The sequence below is a fragment of the Phyllostomus discolor genome, chromosome 5 (assembly GCF_004126475.2).
Source record: "Phyllostomus discolor isolate MPI-MPIP mPhyDis1 chromosome 5, mPhyDis1.pri.v3, whole genome shotgun sequence".
Taxonomy (NCBI): Eukaryota; Metazoa; Chordata; class Mammalia; order Chiroptera; family Phyllostomidae; genus Phyllostomus; species Phyllostomus discolor.
Genome location: NC_040907.2, coordinates 57872149 through 57893568, shown reverse-complemented (window position 1 = coordinate 57893568; position 21420 = coordinate 57872149). Strand labels below are relative to the sequence as shown.

Genomic DNA, 21420 nt, shown 5'->3' with positions numbered 1-21420 from the left:
AAATATGAGAGAAATTAGGATACCTTGTTTCATCAGATTTTGTATATATATCCATAGAAAAAAGTGGTAGTCTTCTTTCTGGTAGCTGTATTGTGTTAGTAGTAAATAAGTACTAGTAAGTTCCATCCTCCTAGGGGGCTTTGCATTAGCTCCTCTGTGGAATGTTTTTCCCATTCTTTGCCTAATTCCTAAATGCATATCCTTTGGATCTCATTCAGCCTGAATATTATTTCCTTGGGAAGTCCTCCCATTTCCTTCTGTCTAAAAACCTTAGACATGCACTTTTGGGCATAATGGACATATTCTCATAGTAACTTGGACTTTTCATTCATTTCACTTACCAGTTTGAATTTATGTATCTTTGTTATTTCTTGAATGTCAGCCTCCCTCCCTTGGCTACAGGCTCTATAAGAGTAGGCTTATACTTTCTTTCTTCATTTCTGTATCTCCAGCACCTAGTATAGCACCCGGCATATTTATTGAAAGAATGAATGAACTACATCAATGGTTTTTAAAGCATGTGTGATGCAGTGTGTTATGCGCCATAGTAAGGGACTGAGGGAAATGTCAGCAGCTGCCCATTCCCAGGTCATTTTTTATTTGGGTTAAGTATTGGATTGTGCTATAAGATTGTGTCTGTAAAAGGAATGCCCATGTTAACAGGGAATATCGAGGTCCCCAAAATGTGGGGGTAGTAATCCCCTACTAACCAGGCTGGGGGAAGGGGAAGTGAAGCAGGGCCATTGAGAGTTACTTTGCCTATCTAGAGAACCTGGCCAGTGTTTAGTGATAGCTGTGCCTGCCAAGGTTAGAGCCAAGGAGATGGGCGTGACTCCAACCTGAGATGCCAGGAGGTACAGTAGTCCCCCGGGTTGCTGCACCTGCATAAGAGCAGGAAGGCCATTCCCTGTATCACAGGGTCGAGCCTGCCCACACTAACAATGGCAGCCAAGAAAGACAGAAGAGACCAGAGTATTGGCAGGTGTAACCCTTTGTGGGAGGAGTTGGAAATGGGGTTATAGAGGAAGATCCAGGCTGGGAAATAAGCCCAAACGCAGGGCAACCATGCTCTCTTAGCCATATGGGGGTCTCTAGAAATTTGGCTTAGAAAGGAGGAAAGCAGGATGTAGCAGCTGGTGCGAGGTCTCTTGACCATGTGACTTGGGTACAGGCTCTTGGCCACAGTTTGAAAGGATGCAGAAGGATCGCACCAGCCCACCATGAGGAGGGACCATGCGGTTTTGGATTAAGAGGCAGAGCCTAGCCAAGCACGCACAACTTGGAGAAGCTGGAACATTAAAATGGGAATCTGCCCAGCTATGATACAGACTTCTATTTTTTTTTCCTGAGAGAGAGTACCTCTGATTGGCTTGGTTTGGCAAGGGAGGCAGGACTGTGTGTGTTTGTGGGTGTTTTTTTTTTCTTGTCTTTAAGGGAGTGAGATTTGATGGCAGAATTCTGCCATTATTTTAATCCTGTATAACTTTTGAATAAATAGTTTCTTTCCTTTTTATAAGACTGTGGCATTGGGAATCATGGGTCTTTTCTGGCAGCAGGCAGTAGAACCCAGAGTGGTTCTGTTTCATCAGTGCTTCAGAAAATATCATACAAACCCCTGAATTAGATGATCTTAAGACTTTTCTACCTTCAGTATTCTGTGATCCTAGATGAAAATAAGAAGGGCCATACAGGGGTATATTTCAGGAGTGGTCTTTGCTAAAGAGGTTGGCAGTAGTTCATTTTGCCAAGAACAGGGAAACTCCTCTTTCCCTCTTAGATAATTGAAAATCTGAGGACCTCTTATCACTTTCTATTCATTTAGGCCTAGAGTTTGCTCTCTTTGAATACCTTCTTTGCCATCAATAAACTGGTCTTTTCCCCTCACCCCTTTAGGACATGCTCCAAAGACACTAAGTCCAGTCACTTGGGGCTAACTTGTAGTTCCCCTCTCATATCCCCAACACACTCTCATTCATCAGTTTCCTCAGCTGAGAATGGTATTTCTTCTCTGCTTTGCAAAGTCATTCTGTAACTCAAAAAGCCTTGTAAAAGGCCTTTTCTAGGCCTTCCTGTTTCCAATATACTTTATTTATATCTCTACACAGAACTTTCTGCAGTTCGAACTTAGGCCTATTTTCTCATCAGAAAAATGTGAACAGTGTCACAAGCTGGGTTCCCAAAAAAGCAGACTGTTACTTGATGAATGTGCAGATTTATTAGAAAATACTCTTGGGGTCATCACTGGTGAGAGGGCAGGGAAGAAGAATGGGATAGAGGGTGAAGTTGAGCTATGATACAGTTTTAACCTCAGGCTGTTACAGGTTGTCCTGGAGATGGGATGATCCATCAGAAGTGTCCCAAGTTAGGACAAGAGGGCTGGGCCTTTTAGCCATCCTAAGACAGATACTATTCATAGCTTTGAGTTGATTAGTTATTGGATGTGGCCCTTTGGTAGGGGGTGACATTATACATTATGCCAGAAGGGGGCCAACAGCTGATGGCTGTCTGTGGGCATCTCTCTTGGCTGTTGGGGTAGTAAGCCCATCATTCTTGAAGGGGATCTGAGAAGTGCCCACCCCTAACAGTATCTATCTCAGGGTCATTAGCAAATCTAAAATAGGAAAAGGTATAAAAAGTACATAGCATATTACCTGACACAGGACACAAGAAGTTGTTATGGTTATTATAAAAAGAACTTGGCTCTATAATCATATAGAACGAGGTAGGAAAACCTTGTTTCATTTATTTTTGTGACTAGGCCACTAGGGCCTGGAACCAATTAGATTCAGTAAAGGCCTCTTGAAGTGTTAATATACAAATATACTTGTTGCCCTTTGTCTTGAAGCAGATGTTTTGAGTTGAACTCTCAATCAAAACAAATATAAAAAGCCATTTCAACAGTAACATTTTTAGCAAAATAAAGACGCACACATATTTACTTACTGGGGAAAAAAGTTCCAAAGCCAAAAGAGACAAAACCAATGCAGCAGTACTTGACAATTGCAGAATAGCTTCAGATAAAATGGCGTGTACCACTGGATTTTATGTTTTGGAATATAATCTTCAAACCGTAGACAGGGAAGGAGATTAGCTCAGCTCTTTCATAGCTCATAAATGTAAGGTCCTCAATGGAACTAAACTCAAAGTAACCACCATCAGTGTGTGTTGGGCTTTATTTTCCTGCATGCTGAATATAGCTCATTTAGTTTAAATAGACTGACTGAACACTGCTTTGTGCCAGACACAAATCTGGGGATATAGCAATGAGCACAAGTTAAAAGTCCTGCCTCTGAGGATCTCACTTATGTGGTGGCTGGTGATCGACACCTAAGGTCTGTAAAGGATAACTCACTAAGCTGATAAAGAGCGTGAGAGCAATGGTGCAAATGTGCTCTTGCGGTAGGGTAAGTCTCAGACGTTGACCTTTGAGAAGGGGCTTGAAAGATGCATTGAACATCCACGAGTTAAAAGAAAACTGGAGGACGTGTTCTTGCCAGAGTGAACAGCAAGCGCAAAGCCCTAAAGTGGATTGAGCCTGCGTGTTGTAGGCACACGCGGAAAGCCAGAGGGGATAGCGAGGGGTGGGCGTGCAGTTGGGAATGAGGTAGGTAGGAACATATATAATATATGTAGAAATAGTTTCCTAGCCTGAGACCACACTGCTAAGGGAGCTAGGGTGTACAAATTTCTCAAGAGGCCACATAGGGATGAAGCATATTTCCAACAGCAGAGCTAATGGGACGCCTTTCCTACTGGGGTAGGACCAAGTTAGACTATCTAAAGGGATGTACTGTGTCCTGCCCTCAGATCAATCCTCGCTCGGGGGCGGGGGCGGATGGCGCAGACAGACTTCTGCAGTCCCCGGCCAGCCGGTGCTGCATCTGCTGTAGTTACCAGTAGGCGGTGTAGTGAGCACGCCTGCAGCCGGCGCCGCCCGCCAGTCCCAGCGAGAAGGAGAAAGGAGGGGACCGGAAGGAGCCGCTGGTGCTGAGGGAAGTGGCAGGAGCGGGAGGCGGGGACCCACCTGGAAGCGCCGTGGCCCCGCTGTCGAGCTTCCTGCGGCGACGGCTACCCGAGCAATTGCTGTGGCGGGGGCGGAGAGTGGCCACGACAGCGGCACCTCCCCGAGTGGCCCGCGGCCACTAGCCCCGCGAGAAAGGTGAGCAGGCGCTCTGGGCACGTGGTGAGGGCCAGGAGCGGGGGACGGAAAACGGGAGAGGAGGAGGGAACCCAGGATACGTTTGGCTCTGGGACCCGGATTTGGAGTCGAGTGTTGGCGGGGGGGGCGGGGGGGGCTGGAAACGGCGGCGGCGGCGACGGCGAAGCCCCCACGTGGGGTAGGGGTGCGCGCGCACGTGTGTTTAGGCGACTAGGGGGGCGGGGAGGGCAACGGACGCGCGCTGGTCTGCAGCGGCCCACGTGATGGGCTCGGGGAGAATCTGCCTCCACGTGACAGGCTGGCTGAGGCTGGGGAATGCTGTGTTAATATAACCATATAACCGGTCAACAGAGATTTTAGAATTGTTTGCCACTTTTCTTTTATACTAGGGGAAATGAGAAATGCAACGCGGAAAAGACTTCCTGCTCTTTCTCTATTTTACACGTTCTTCAGTTTATTAATGAAGCACTTTTTAACTCCCGAACTACTGGTTTTCCTGTACCGCCATGTTGTTCTGGAGGAAACTCGCGAGATGCCAGTGGGTTCGTATCGCGAGATCTCTCGATTCTCGCGGGACCTTGTTGGCTGAGCGGTTGTCCTGGATGGCGGAGCCTTGGGTTCCGGGGGATTGGGACCCGCAACTCTTTGTACAAGGCAAGTTGTTAGGGAGGGGCCGGGAGCGAGTGCCTCTTGGTGCTGGGAGACGCGTTGTGTTACATTCCTGTAGTCTTGAAGGGAATATGTTGACCCCATTGAAGCAAAACGGCCTTCTTTCCCCCACCCTTCCCCTCCGCCGGCGCTACGCCACCTGCAGTGTGCATCTCTCAGCCGGGGCACCTCTCCCCCGCGCAATAATAAATAGTTCCACCCCGTCCCAACTCACGGAGTCTGGAGTTGTGCTCGCGCAAACATGACGGTTCCAAGGGATACTGTTCCTCATACTTTTAAACGTTCTTGTCAGTTATTCTCCTTGTTGCCATTTTCTATAGAATTCCAGACCTATTAACCATTCTGTCGCTTGTTTCTTCCATGGTGCCTTTCTCCACTGGCCATTCGCAGATGCTCAAAACAGAGCGCCTTTCATTTCTTCTCTCTGGATATCATTTACTCCCATTTATTTGGACATTGATAATTTCCCCATGACATTATATTACTTTTTATTTACAATAACTTTTGGTAGTATTTGGAGGGACCCTTTATATCTCTGACAATACTTGATGTCAGAATAAAATTACTTTTTTAATCTTTTTGTAAGTACGTGCTTTTTTACTCATAATTATCGGTAAGATTTAGATTACTACTGTGTTGCGAGGTTGCCATTTTTGATCAGGAGTGGTTGTTTTAGGTTGCATGTTTAAGGTAATAGTGGATATTTTAAGTCAAATTTTTAATTAAAAGCAAACTTTGTAACTTGTGGCATCAAAATTTGAGTTCAGTTTTTCTTAAATGAGTTTGACATCAAATTGAATTTTCTCCAACTCTAATGTCTTATAAAAAATGAATGTACAGTAGACTTTTCATATTCTTCAGCATTGTTTGGGTTTATTTAGTATTCTTAGTGGGAAATTAATTATAAAACTAATCAGTTAACTAAATAACCCATAACTTTTTTTTAAACTACAAAAGTGATACTTGCCTCCACACTTATTACAGAAAAGTATACAGAAAGTAGAAAATTCCGTTATACTCGACCAAATTGCCTTCTCCAGTCTTGACTTTCTGACCACTCTCAGTGATAGCTGTGTATTTTAGATATTTTCCATGTATTAGTTTTCTTCATGAAGAGAAGGAAGTGGAGGGATGTTATATTAATATACACTATCAACAATATTAGCAATCATAAACTTTTTCCTACTCATTTTTATTTAGTGTTATATGCATATTGTCTTGACTCATGCATTCTTGCTATAAAAATAATTTTGTACAGATTTTGTGAAAATATCTTGCAGAATAGCACAATTATTTTTGTGCTAGAGATTTAGTATGCTGGTACCTTTGTAAAAATAAAGTTCACATAAAATAGGATTTAAAGAAATAAATACTTGTGTTTGCTTTGGTAGCATGTATACTAAAGAAATAAATATCTTGTGGTTGGGGTTTATATTTTTATGTTACATGTTTGTGTTATATATTTACCCTTATATTCATTTTTATATTTTATAATACTTAACAAATTCTAAACTATAACCCAAGTATGTATATAGGAGTTTTTCAGCAGTTTTAAAAGTTATGCTCAATTAAAATAATAGTTCTGACCATGCAATGTAGTGAGCTTAACAGGTGAGTGACTGATAATAGGAGTAGTTAATAAAAATATACTCAAAAGTTGCTGAGCAGCAATTTTACAATAGTTTTTTGTATTTTTTTCTTTCAAACTTTCCAGCAATATTATTTATTAGATCTTTCACATAAGAAAAATGTTTGCTATTTTTGGGCAGTGTGGCTTTTCTATTGTAATAATTTGGGTAAAAATATTGGTTATACCCTGGCTAGTGTGGCTCAGTGGATTGAGCACCAACCTGAGAACCGAAAACATTGGTTATACTTAATGATGTGGGAAAGGGGTAAAGGAGACATGGTTGATACTGAAATGAAATTGGGAAAGTTGCAGAGCAAAAAGGAAGGTAGAAGGTTGACAGAGTCCTGGACCAGGAATAGGGAGGCACATGATGGTTGTTGCAGGGCAACCTGGGTTGACCAAAATTTGGAATCAGTGTTTGAGGTGATTTTTTTCCTCTTAAATAATTTTTTCAGACAGTTTTCAGTCCTCCCCCCAAATTGCTTGATATATATCACCTGTCAAAAAGTCAGCAGCTGAAGTTGGTATTTAATTGAAACTTTACTTAGGTATAGACCTTGTTAACCAACATTTATTGAATACATTTTATTATTTTTAAAGGTAGGAAATTGTGAAAATTACAGTGGATTCAAAGGTCACGGCTGTAATGGCCTTTGCAAAGGTATCTGCGAAGTTTTGCTTGGTGGGCCTTTGGTAGTTCTTGGTTGCACCTCATCCTCACAATACTATATGTTCCATACTCTAACAACTTTGTTTTATAAACTATTAATACTTTTGGTAGTGGATTTTGGGAATTAGTGGTCTTTTACAGGCTGGTACATGCTAAATTTTCTAAGAGACTTGGTAAGGAATATCCTCAGAAAATCCAAGGAAGAGGAGAAATGTATCTCACATGATTTGAGTTTGCTTGAGTAAAACTTAACCAAGAAATTTTATTTTGCTTTTTCTCAGCTATTAGTGTCATATTACTGACAGCTAATGAGCTTCAGTAATCAGAAAAGGAACAGTAGTGATAATATAATACTGACACTGATGTTTTTCTTAAGGTCTAACAGAATGCTAATTTTTGTAGACTTGTAACTTGGTTAACTACATAGGGTAGAACCTGTGTTACCTATTAATTGTATGAAGAATATAAATTTTAGCCGCGGCTGGTGTGGCTCAGTGGATTGAGCATCGGCCAGGTAACCAAAAGGTTACTAGTTCGATTCCTGATGAGGGCACATGTCTGGGTTGCTGGCCAGGTCCCTGGTTTGGGGACATGTTGAGATGCAACTGCTTGATGTTTCTCTCCCTCTCTCAATTCCTCCTTTCCCCTCTCTCAGATAAATAAAATCTGTAATTTTTTAAAAATGTGCATTTATTGTATTTCTTCTTCTTCAATCAGTGTCCAAGAGAGATTGCAGTAAATTACTTGACCAGGAACCTCAGTAAAAGTATGTTGCAGGTGCTTTAAAAAAAACTAATTTCATATGAAAATTTAGTCTGGATTTAATTACAAAGAATACTTGCTAAAAATATTTTTATTATTTTTTTAAGATTTTTATTTACCTTTTTTTAGAGTGGAAGGGAGAGAGAAAGAAAGGGAGAGAAACAAATATCCATGTGAGAGAGAGACATTATCAGTTGTCTCTCGCTGGTCCCCAGCTGGGGGTCTGACCTGCAACCCAGGCATGTACCTTGACTGGAATCGAACTGGTGACCTCTTGGGTTTGTGGGATGATGCTCAACCCTCTAAGCCAGGATGGTCAGGGCAAGACTTTTTGATTTTTAAAGTAGTATTAACTATAGATGTGGTACACACTGCAGTGCACATTTTGTAGTTAATACTCTAGTAACCACTATAATTATATTTTAAAAAACACTACATTAAATATTTCCCAAAGTCCTAAGCCTTTACTTTTAAAACCATGGAATATGGACTTCACTGTTCATTTGAACTTGTCCTCTTCTTTCGGGGTTTTTTGTTTTTTTTTAGCTGCTTTCATTTACTTGGGTAATTCTTGTCAAGAGACAAGTGAGTTGAGTAACTTTTTGTGAGGAGATTTAAATACATATTCAGTTACTTTATTATATATTATTTTTGGAATTCCATTATATTAGCAATTCAAGGACATTTTGAGTGTCAGTGACACCAGCTACATGAAACAGCAAGAATCTTGAGCCTTAAAAATAACTGTTTTAATCAAGTACAATAATCTTAAGATCTTTGTTCAGAAACTACTAATTGGAGTAAATAACTTGAAATTTTGTAGTCCTATCGGGATTGGTTATCTGATTTTTTTTTTTTTTTTAGCTCACAGATTATAATCCACAGAATTGGCAATTGGAGTTAGGCACACTGACAGCTGAAATGTCTGTCATCTTATTTCAAGGGAAGAGGAAGAAGAGCTATTAAAAAGAAGATGGAACTGTGGAAGTTAATAGTGTTTTAAGGCCATTACATGGAGTCATACAGTCGTATATCATTAACTTCTGAGCAAATCCCAATGTAGTAGAGGTGTATACATGATGTGTTGCAGTGATGACCTCAGTCATAAGTAAACTTTTACTCCATGTCCTGTGTTTAAGGAAATAAGAAATTGGTGTCTTTTTAAAAGATTTTTATCAGAGTAAACATTTTCAAAGATTTGTTAATGCATTTTATGCATTAATGCATCTGATGATACTAATAACAATGGTGCTGTTGTGTAAGGAATTTCTTTTAATTTTATTGCCTTTACCTACTTATTTATTCCCTTATTTAATATTTCAACAGATTACTTTTCATATAAGGCTTTACTGAACTTAATATTTGATATTAGTAGTGATTGAATAATTGTCTAAATATGATGTTGATGAAGGAATTTTCAAAGCAGATAATTAGATTTAGTAAATGGCCTGTCTGGATGATTCAGTTCTATAGTTTAAATCCTGATACTGAGTCTTTATCCCCAACACACTGCACTGAGTGTCCTGAGGTGAGACATGTTTCATATTTTAGTAGATTTTCTTTGCTTCTTTACTTGCCGCCTTAGTCTCTTTTAATACATCAATTTAGACTTCATGTGTGTGTTCTAATGATTTTAATGACTATCTTGAGGATTTTAAATCTTGGAAATTAACTATCAACATTTTGACATGTTTCTTCCATTTTAAATATATATGTTGTACATACTTGTAGATAAAACACATCTGATCTCATGTCCTGCTTTTTAACCTAATGTTAGGTAACATTTTCCCATTTTCACAATGAATCTTCATAATCATCATCATAAATGGCTGTATGATGTTCCATGTACAGACGTATCATTCCCCTATTTTCTTGCATACATAAAATAACGGTGTGAAGAGTGTTTATGCATGTTTTCTATACATAGTATTATTATCTAGTATATTGCCAGAAATCAATTTTAGGTACATTTTAAAGGCTCTTACAACCCTTTGTTACAGTATTTGTAAAAAGTATCAATTTGGTGTGCCTTGGTTGGGTTGGAGCACAACCCTGTACAACAAATGGCTGGGGTTTCAATTCCTGGTCGGGGCACATAATAACTTAGTTATGGGTTCAGTCCCCAATTGGGGTGGCTGTGGGAGGCAATTGATCAATGTTTCTGGTATCCTCACATTGATGTTTCTCCCTTCCTCTCTTTCTAAAATTAGTATACATTTTTAAAGAAGTATCAATTTATGTTTACCTTGAGTGGCTGCTGTTCTCTACCTCAACATTAAATATTATTTATAATAACTTAATAGGTGAAAGTCATACCACCTTTTTTCTTAGATTGCTACTGAGGTGAAACATTACTTTATGTATTTCTTTTGTGAATTTTTAAGATAAAAATTTTTAAACTGACATAAATCTTTTGACCTAATTTTGTATTATTTCTAATCTTATGAAATTCCTCCTTCTCCAGAAATGTAATAAATAAACAATACTGATTGAATGCTGTTTCCTCAATTCTTCTGAGTTAGATTTAAATAAATTTTAAGTTTTGAACCTCATCTGGTATTGGTATAAGGTGAGAATCTAAATGTTTTCCTCTAAGTTGGTAATTGTCTTAACTCTTATTAAATAGTCCTTTATATTGTTGCTTCATTTTTACATTTTAAATGTCTACATTTGATACTGTTTATTTTTATCCTAAACTTTAAAAAATACTAATATTGTTTTTTAGATGATTCTTTGACATGTTTAATATAATTTGCCCTGGTCTCTCTTTTCTTAAAAATTTTGTTTGTTTGTTTGTTTGTGAGGGGGGAGGGAGGGAGAAAGAAACATCACATCTCGAAGGTCCTCAACTCGGGACTTGACTGGCAATCCTGGCACATGCCTTGACCGGGAGTCAAATCATTGACCTTTTTGGTTTGCAGGACGACGCCCAGCCCACTCCACACCAGTCAGGGCTGCTGTGGTCTCTTTATTGTTTGCTTTCTGATTGATTTTTAAGAACACTTTATAAATTGATGATAATAAAGGTTATTCTGTACAAAACAATGTTTTACAATTTTTTTTTCTTGTCAGCCAAAATTTGAAATATCCTTTTGCCATTCCCCAGACTTTAGGCGGATTAAAAGAAATTAGGCAATTTCTCCTTTCTTGAATGACATGATATGAAACTACCTAAGAGTACAGTGCTAGAGACTATAAAGAGAAAAACTACTTTGGTAGATTTTGTAGAATTAGAGAAATAAACTTCCAAGAATAGCAATTTAGGGTGTATGTTTAAGGTATTTCCTTTTTAAACACAGTCATATACAACTTGACATCATATGCTTCTAATATACTTAATGAAAAAGTGCTTATTGGTAGTGCTAGGACTCAAGGTATCTTCCTTTAGTTGTACTTAAGTCCATTGCCATACCTGAATTCAGCTTGGCAATGTGGTGCACTTACCGAAAGTTAATGAGTATGGAAATCTAAGAAATCCAGGTGACTGTTAGTGAGGACATTCATGCCAAAGAAGGTGTTTTTTTAATATTGAAAGTTCTTCTTGTTTAGGAAGGTACGATGTTTTTCTTTGTGAAATAATTATTCCAAATCTTAAAATAATCATTCTAGAAAGTCTGATGTTTGTATTTACAGTTTAGAACTGAGATAGCTCCAAAGCTATTTTAACATTTTCTGCTGCTTACAGATTAGTATGATTGCATTAATGCAGGAAGAAAATCCAAATTAACTTTGAGTGTGAAGCCATAGTAAATATTTGAAAAGTTGTATCCAGTGCTTGGGGATCACATAAAGAGAATTGCAGATGAAGAACTTTATGTGATGAAATTTCCTTCTACTTTGGTTTGGGTGAAATTTAAAGGTATTGGAACATAATTTATACCTTTTATTTCTACCAGTCTTCAGCTACCCCATAAAGGGATGAGTGGATTTGTGAAATTTTGGCACTAAAATAGTCCAGGAAATAGCAGTTGCTAACTGTATTCTGGCACTTATTTACCCTCCTTACTAGCTGCTTTTTTTTTTTTTTTTAACCCTTACCCAAGGAATACTTAGTGGTTTTAGAGAGTGAGAGGCAGACAGACATTGATGTGGGAAACATTGGTTGGTTGTCCTCATATATTCTCCGACCTGGGATCAAATCCACAACCTAGGTATATGCCCTGACTGGAAATCAAACCTGAACTTTGTGGTGTGTGGGATGCCCCAACGAACTGAGCCACGTGGCCAGGGCTCTTTTTTCTTTTCTTCTTTTTTTAATAGGTCAGAAATTTAAGGAAACATACATAGTTTGTATACACTTCCCTCATTAGTATACAGATTTGTGTGTATCATAAAGTGAACTAAAGCTTTTTATTGGTTTGGCTGTATTGTAGAGGGAGATACCAAGATTTTTTCCTCCTGAAAAAGGTATGTGCGTGAGATTTATCTACTGATAGTCTTTGAGGAACTTTGTAATACGTCTCTGAATATAATTTTTAAATGTTTCTGCTGTAATATGTTGTATTTCCTGAGGGAGAAATTTCCTTTTTTCCCTCTCTGCTTTTTAAAAAAAATGTAGGTATGATTAAAGTATAATATACACAGAAAGTTCCCATAAGTGTACAATTCAGTGAATTTTTACAATATGAACACACCTGTGTAATTATTAGTAAGAAGGAGAACATTATCCAAATCCCAGAAACTGTCTTGTGCCCTATTCTAGTTATTAAAACTCCTCTCTCTTCCCTGGGAAACCACTATTTTGATGTCTAATTTCTCAGCAATTTTGTGTGTTTTTGGGTTTTAATTTCCTTCGTAAATGTTACTGGATTTTTATCTTATTTTGATATGAGTAACCTGAGATATCTTAGAACTCAATCTATTTTATACCTGGAGATTTCAGCACTTTGATTTAAACTTTTCTCATGGCATTCATAGTTTTCAAGAACTCCCTAGGAGGTATTGGACATCAAAGAAAAACCTTTGCTTTCAGATTGTGTGGTAGACCTCTTTTTGTTTTAATGTTGCTTGGGCAACAGGATACTTTTTAATTTGCTGTCATTGATGGTCTACAAAAGCACCTCAGCTTTTATTTATTTTATTTTATTTTATTTTTTTATTTTTCCACTTAAAGTTTTTGTTTTGAATACTTTAGTACAGCATTCCTGATCAGCTAATGGCTTTTTGGGCTTTCATCCTATGACTTGGCAGCTTTGTTTTCATTCTTTGAATTCCTTTTGAGCAGTGATTCATTCCCATTCTAATTTTTATCACAGACACCCTCCAGTATCCTGTATTGTTTTTGAGAATGTTGTGAGTGTCCCTCTCCCCATGAAAAAAAATCCCATGTTAAGTTTAAGCCATTTTACTTTTAAGATAACTTATTTTACATTTATGAACAGTATGACATTGTGGTATGCAGATTATAAAATCAAATTGTAGGCTACTGAAAAATTGAGAATCAGCTAAGAGCTTTACTTGATACTTACTTTCAGGCTGGCTTCAAATGTAAGTGCAACTTTCTTCCCATAAGTCCTCCCTTTGCATCATCTTTTCTACACCTCCCATTTTCAATTCTTAATTTTAAAGAAAGACAGTGAAAGATTTATTGCTGTGTTCATGCACATACTTTTCCTTTCAGCTAAGTCCCATGACTAGCTGGAAAGTGTATCTTAATTTCCTTTATAAATAAATTTTGGGCCAGTGCATTGAAATTAGCTATTTTGTTCCAGAATAATTTTAAGATTAGCACATGCATACATTTCAGACTCTAGTGATCTTGTATTTGTTGAGCTTTTGTGGAAATTAAATGTCATGCAAAGTTTTTGTCTTACTTCTTTAAAAAGGTTTTTGTTTTTCTCAGACTTTAAATGTCTGACTTTGGGGAAACATCATGTTATAGGAGAACATTATCTTATGAAGAATGAGGTAGAGAGTAGTTAACCTACGTAAAGGTTACAGGGTTACCACTAGATTTGAATAAATGCTGTTCTTACTTGGCTAGTGAGTAAGGATATTTTCCGGTTTAACCTGTAGATAGTTTTCTTTCTGTAGTTAGCAAAATTTCACCAAGGAAATTCTGATTCATTTGTAACTGTAAGGCAGTGGTTCTCAAACTTTAGCATGCATCATAATCACCTGGAAGATATGCTTGTTTTGAAAAAATAATGAATGGCTGTGCCCCACTCCTAGTGTTTCAGATTTAATCGGTTAGGAGACCACACTTTGAGAACCAATACTGGAGTATAGTCAGGGCACATACATTTAATCAGAGAACCCCAAACAAACACCTCACAAGTGATTCTGATGTACATGCTAGCTAGGAACCTTTGAGCAGTAGTTCTCAAAATATGGGCCTGGGAATGGCAGCATAGCATCACTTGGGAACTTGTTACAAATGCAAATTCTCTCCAATCCTAGGTTGGAACCCAGAAGTCTGTGCTGTAAACTAGCCTTCCAGATAATCCCGATGTGTGCTGAAGTAAGAACTGGCCCTGTAACTCAAAAGTCCCTTTCCTTAGTACCTTTCTGGGCACTTACTAGGAATGCAAATTTCAGGTGCCCAGCAAGCTCTTCCTGAGTAACAGAATCTCATTTTAACTATAGATTCCCAGGCAGTTTGAATGTATATTGAAGGTTGTGAAGGACTGCCCAAGATAATTTTTAAAACTACAAAGTAATACTAATAAGTCAAGATTTACTGAAAATTTTCTGTGTGCTAGATACATATAAAGAGTGTATTCATTTGGTTCTCACAAGAACCCTGTAAGGATAGTTAATGTTACCCTCATTCTGCAAATGAGCAAGTTGAAGCAGAGATTAAGTATCTTGCTCAGTGTCATTCAGGTGCTCAATTCTGGGTTTGGGATATGAACTCTTGTTTTCAGACAAGAGTTCTTGTTTTCAGAACTCTTGCATTCAGACTCTTGTTTTGGAGTTTGGTTTGTTATCATCAGGGGTATTTATGTATGTTATTTGGCTTTCCTTGTTTCAGGACCATAGTGTATATTCTAATGAACTTTTTTTCTATCACATTTTATACTAGCATTTGAATTTTCTTCCAAATGTTATATTCAAGGGCTATTTTAGACATAACAGAACTGGAAGAGTTATGATTTGGATACTTTGACCTTTAGAAATACAAATCTTTTAAATTTATTCATCAAGGTGTTATTTATCCAAACTCTTATGTTCCTTTATATATCTTGTTTTTTTGCATGTAATTTTAGTAAGACTTTTTTTACTGGTCATTGTCTTAGATAAAATTTTGCACAGTGGTGTCATGTTCAAAAACTGCATTTGTTTATTAAAAAGGACTACAATGTAATTCAGTATCTGGAAGCCCAAACATGCTCAAATAAGATACGCAGATTTGCAGAACAGTAGATCTAAATGCTGGTGTTAGTTTCAAGGTAGTAATATAAGGAAGGAGCATTCTGGTCACCTTATTAACTACAGATTTTTGAGGGAGGGTTTCAGAGTTATATTCTTTCTGAGCTTATATTACAGTGGTTTTTAGTAAATTCAGTGTTCTGCAACCCTCTCCACAATCCAGTTTTAGAACATTTTCATAATTCCAAAAACGATTTCTTTTGCCTATTTTAAGTCATTCTCACCTTCAGCCTGTTAAATACAAATCACCTGGTGCATTTACAAGTCCTTCAGTATAGTACCTTGTTACAGCTTAATAGTAAAACTACTTACAAACTTTAATCCATAATCCTCTCTTTTTACTTTAAAAAAACTGAAAAATATATATTGTTTTTCTAATTATTTCTTTCCATTCAGATTGGTTTACCTGATTTGTAGGCTTTAAAGTGATATGAATGGTAGTGTTTAGGCCTAGCCACAATCTAATGTATGTACAAAGAGAATATGTGAAAATAATTAAGAGAAACTTACTATCTATAGTTCCATGATGTTACAGTTGTAGAGTTCTTGTCCATTTGGTAGTTGGTTGGTCTCTGGAAAACTACTCTTAAGTATTTCTGTTGTCTTGATCTGAATAACTCACAGAATGACTTTTTTTTTAAGCCTTTCCTTCACTATGATGTATTTTAAGAATTTTGAGGATGAATAGCATAATATGCTGAATTAGATAGTTCAGCTTCCTGACTTATGTTCCCCTAATCATGGGTTTTTACTGTTGTATGTAAGGCTCTCTTAACAAAAGTATCTTAAGAATATGTTTGGCATAATATAATATTTTTGGTTTTAATTAGTGGGTTAATTGAACAATGAACTAATAAAGATTATCAGAGCTTTTGATAAATGCTTTGCTGGCTTTTTAATCTAAAAGTTGAAGAGAATTGCTGGTGTGAAATTGATTCTGACCAACAAGGAGGAGCAGTGATGGGCATATGGAATTAACTACTATTGAATATCTCTTTTGGATAACAGACTCATTTTATAGTCACTGATTTATGGTGCAGTAAAAAAAAAAAATAGAACGTGAGGTGGAATCAGACTTGGATTTAATAAATCCAGCTCTAGCATTGTTTTTTAAAACATTTTATTATTTTTTAGAGAGAGTGGAAGGGAGGGAAAGAGAAGGGGAGAGAATCAACATCAGTCAGTTGTTCTCATACATGCCCCTATGGGGGACAGAACTTGCAAACTAGTCATGTGCCCTGACTAGGAATCAAACTGATGACTTTGCTTTGCTGGACAGTGCCCAACCTATGGAGCTACACTGGCCAGGGTCTGGCTCTTTTATTTATGAGCTCTGTAACTTTAAGAAGTTATTTACCTCTAAGCCTTTTTTTTCCTCATAAATGATACAGCACTTTCTACTCATGTATAGAGTATATAAGGTACTTAATATGAAATAAGTGCTTAGTTAATGCTATTTGTTATTTTATTGATGTGGAAATGGAGGCTCAGAGAAGTTTGCTAGTAAGTGAAAAATGCCTGATTCCAAAGCTCATCATGCTTTTCAAAACACTATTTGCTTCCCAGATAAAAATGAAAGTCATGAGAATCCAAAGGTAGTGACTGTTACCTTAGAGTTTATAGTAGGTAGGAATTAATAGAAAAGCCAGTTTCAGAAACTTAAGAGAAAAGATTGGTAATGACGACAGATAATCTGAACAATATTGATAGAAAGCTCTTAAAAATGAAATCTGTTATTAAAACTACAAAATATTTCCATTGAGGGGATAAAAGTGTATGAGTCATCTTTAAAAAATTATGACTTCCTTCATTTCTAATCTTTTTCAAAGGGAAACATCAAGAATACCCACATAATGGTATATAAGTAAAGGTTAATACAAAAAGTAATGCGTAAGAGTGTGGGGAGGCTAAAGCTCTGAATGAGTTAACATTTGCGAAACTTAAGGACAACAGTAAGGACTAGTTTTAGCTAAATTCAAAGCAAGATCAGTAAGGGAAAAAGAGGCCTCTTAGGAAGATAATATTAAATAATGAGCACTACTTAAATCGCATTTTACTTCTTTATGATTTTCATGCTGGAAGGGAGACAACCCTGCTTAGAGAGGAAATTTTATTCTGTGATATGTTTCATTTAATAAACTTATGTCTGTAGTTCTAATGAATTGTGTAGAGCAATGAAGTTTCATTGTTTTCTTTTGTCTATGGCTACTCTTGGGTGTAGAGGAGACCATTTATAATTTTTGCTAAAATATATTGAGTAATTAAATTTTAAAACTTGCCGTTGAGCCCTGGCTGGTATGGCTCAGTGGATGATTGAGTACTGGCCTGTGAATCAAAGGCTTGACAGTTTGATTCCCAGTCTAGGGCACATGCCTGGGTTGCAGGCCAGGTTCCCAGTAGGGGGCATGTTAGAGGCAACCACACATTGATGTTTCTCTCCCTCTTCTCCCTGCCTTCCCCTTTCTAAAAATGAATAAAATCTTAAAAAAAAATCCCAAAACAAAAAAAAACTTGTCTTTAAGTTCAACTTACACATTTTATTCCATTAATAATCTGGCAAGTTTAATATAAACTAAGAATAATTTTATTTCCCTAGGTTGGGGGTGGGGATGACACTTTAATATATTTTAGTAGTTCTAGTTGAACAATTAAATCTTCCTTAAAATATCCTTCCCTAGTAAAATGACTTCTGTATTTGTTTTCTTTTCCTGTAATACCCTTCTCATAAACTTACCTGAATGGCTTGCTCTCTCACTTAGTTCTGAGGTTCAGTTGTCACATTCCCTAGAGAGGTTTTCCCTAGTGAGGGAGTTTTAAAGGCGCATTATTTATATAGACTTCTATATGAATGATACTTGTGTGAGCCTCATGCCATTATTTTTCTTCATAGTAGTAATCATACCTGGCATTTTGTTGTCTTATTGAAATATAAGACCCATGAAGGTTTAAGTGTGTTTTGTTCACTGATTTGGTTCTCAGAGCCCGTAATAATGCCTAGTTCATGTGATCTCAGTGATGATTTTTTCAGTGAGTGAGTTTACACTGTAAAGTCCTTGGAACAGTGTTAAGCAGTAGGAATATGCCCTTTGAATGTTAGCTGTTAGTACTGCTACTATTACTACTGCTTAATTTAATTACAACCCTTATATTTACACATTTAATATACCAGACTTTATTTTTAGTACTTATTATATGCCCTATGGAGTAATGTAAAATTTCAACAAGAACTTGCCTAAATACTTAAAACTCTTTTAAAGTTAATAAATGAAACTTGTAATTATAGTGGGTCACAATTTCTCTTATTCCAAATTTTGCTTATTAACCAAATCAAATACTCTTAATAGCTTTAAAGTCACAAGTCTGAAGTCAGTTACTATTTTAAATTTAGAGTCACGAGCTGTCAGATTCTGTAATTTTAAAATTCTCAACTATTACAAGAAGTTCAGGAAAAAATATGTGTAGTTTTAAACTTAACATAGAAATATTAATATCATGGGTTTGATATACTTAATTTCTGTATTCTAATTCATTTTGGAGATTGAGCAGTCATAGGAAGTGTTTTGTCTCAAGCAATTTGGAATTTCTGTGACACAGTTTATTATCAGTTACCATATCTTGACAGGCTGATTATCAGCTTGACACTGGCCTTGGAAACTGCCTTTCCAGGTGGTTTTTCTCATGTCACAGATGGACACGTTGAACCTGTAACAAAAATTGCCCCTATAATTACAGTGGAGCTCCTTTGGTGTCTTCTGAATTCAAGTTTAAGCCTTTCATAAATATTCTGTAACTTTTTAAATTCCATTGCCTGGTCAAATTCTGTAAATTCCACCCAAATTGCTTTACCACTTGATTGGATTCCAAGAAGCTGCTTTCTACTTATGTGGCTAATGCCATAGCTTTTAAATGACTTTTAAATGACACAGAATAACTAAGAGGTGTTAATACCTTTCGTTAATTTGTAGTGACTCAGAATATGCCAGAAAAGTAGAAACAGATAAAAAGTCTTACTTAAAAAAAGAAAACAGTAGTTTTAGAAGTCATTTTTTCGTCCTTGGAGGTGAGGTAGAGGATTACAGGGTAACTCACAGCATTAATAATATTACATTAATAGGTATAAAATAACCTTTGTTAAACTGTTACAAAGGCATCATTGTAAAACTTAGAGATATATCTAAGAAGGTTATTTTTGTTCTCATCCATTTTAATATTTTTGTTAATGCTTTGGATAAATACATAGGTGTACTTAAAAAATTTCTGAACAATTCAGCAGGCAAGGGTAGATAACTAAAGAAACTTTAAAATTTTGCCTGAAACCACAGGCAGAAACCTGTAGTGCGCATTGCTTAAAAGTGAGGAATTTTAAAAAGTAGGAAATTCAGTTGGAAACATTCTGTGAGCAGAATTCCATTCAATTCACTAATATAAAAGTACTAAGAATAAAAATGAGTTTTTGAAGAGCCTGTAGTCATGTAGGAAATGTAGACATATCCAACTATACATTGTAAATTCTGTAATAGAAGAGTTAACCATTATTGGAGCAAGAGAGAGAGTACTCTGTTAAATCATTGAATTGGGCTTTGAGAAAGAAGTTTTTAAATTAGGGTCCTGAACAGCTAGACTCAAGGCTGTGTTTATGAAGCCATATATTTGTGAACAGATGAAGACTAGATTGAAATGGGAGTCTAATTAGGTGACTACACTAGTTTAATGGGGTGAAGAGGGCCTGAACTGGAGCGATTAACATTGGGATAGAAAGAGTAGAATGTCTGTCCCCCCCCCTCCCCCCCCCCGCCCCAAGACATTTTGGAAGTTAATAAGCAGGGTTTGCTGATTATATATTGGTGGGGAAAGGAAGGAGTTAAGATATCTTGCATATCCCTGGGTGAGGACTAAAAAAAAAAAAGTTTAAAGCCCTTGCCTGGTGGCTCCATTTGTTGGACCATCCTCTGGTACGCCAAAAGATTACACATTACATTCCTGGTCAGAGCACATACCTAAGTTACAGGTTTAATCCCCAGTTAGGGTGAATACAAGGAGGTAGCTGATGGATGTTTCTCTCTGCCTCTGCCTCTGCCTCTCTACCTCTATCTCAAGCGCCCTTCTGCCTACCTCTCTCCCTCCTTTTCTCCCTCCCCTCTTCCCCCTTTCTCTCTCTAAAATCAGTGAAGCTTATCCTCAGGTGAGGATTAAAAAAAAAGTCAAAGCTTTTTAGTTTTGGTGGTTAGATATTTGTCATTGCAATTGTTGACAAAGGGAGGAGGTAATTTGGGTGGAATAGGAAGAAAATGACTAGGGATTTGTACTTGTTGAATAGAACATACTTTTGGGAGATCTACATTGAGAGTTCACAATATGTTAGTCTGAAGTTTGAGGTAGAGGTTGCGGCTAGCATTATAAACTATAAACTGTTTAAAGGTTAAAATTATCTGAAAGAGAGTTACAGCTTTACCTGTGGAGAGAGGATTAGCAAAGGATATGTACATTTTGAGGGGGGAGTAGAGATGAAGAATCCCAATGCATGAAGAAATGGAGGGGAAGAAACTTGGAAAATATATCTTAATAAACTTAAATTTTTAAAAAGTTTATCAATATTTTGAGAGAGAAACATTAATTTGTTCCACTTATATGCATTATTTAGTAGCTCCGTAATTATGTGCCCTGACCAGAGTTCCAACCACAACTTTTGTGTATTGGGACCACACTGTAACCAACTGAGAGATACCTACCTGGCCAGGGCTGGAAAATGTAATGTATTTTAGAAGAAGGAGGAAAACTAGAAGGAGTTGGGAAGGTAAAGATGGTAGTCTCAAAGGAAAAGGGGAAGTGATAACTTCTTTAAAAGCTTTAGAGGGATTTAATGGTGTGGGACTAAGAAGAGAAACCTTTGCATTTGGGGGAAGAACTAGCTGGATTTAATAGAGACTTTTAGGAGTTGGTTTTACATAATCACAGAGATCCAACAGTATGAGTGGCTTAAAAGAATAAGTATCAGGCTGCATTAAGAGAATTCTGTACCTGATAAGGGATACAATATGTATTACAAATTGGTTAGGACATATTTACAATGTTGGCCTCACTTCTGGAAAAGATGTATTTTAAGAATATAAATGAAAAACTGGATGTATCAGGAGAGTAACTAGATGAGGTGTCTGAGAA

The 21420-nt window shown here is 37.1% G+C and overlaps 1 protein-coding gene across 4 annotated transcripts in view; it reads left to right on the top strand.

The window, feature by feature from the left end:
• Positions 1–3989: 3989 nt before the first annotated feature.
• The window catches only part of ZZZ3 (zinc finger ZZ-type containing 3), a 101414-nt gene continuing 83983 nt past the window's right edge, over positions 3990–21420 (top strand). Inside the window, exon 1 of one of the 4 annotated variants that reach the window (XM_036026306.1) lies at positions 3990–4159. The gene's annotated coding sequence lies outside the window, so the exon portion shown is untranslated. Of the gene's footprint in view, positions 4160–4581; positions 4814–21420 lie in introns of those variants that run through there. The other 3 variants (XM_028513561.2, XM_036026307.1, XM_036026308.1) reach the window with 3 other exon arrangements.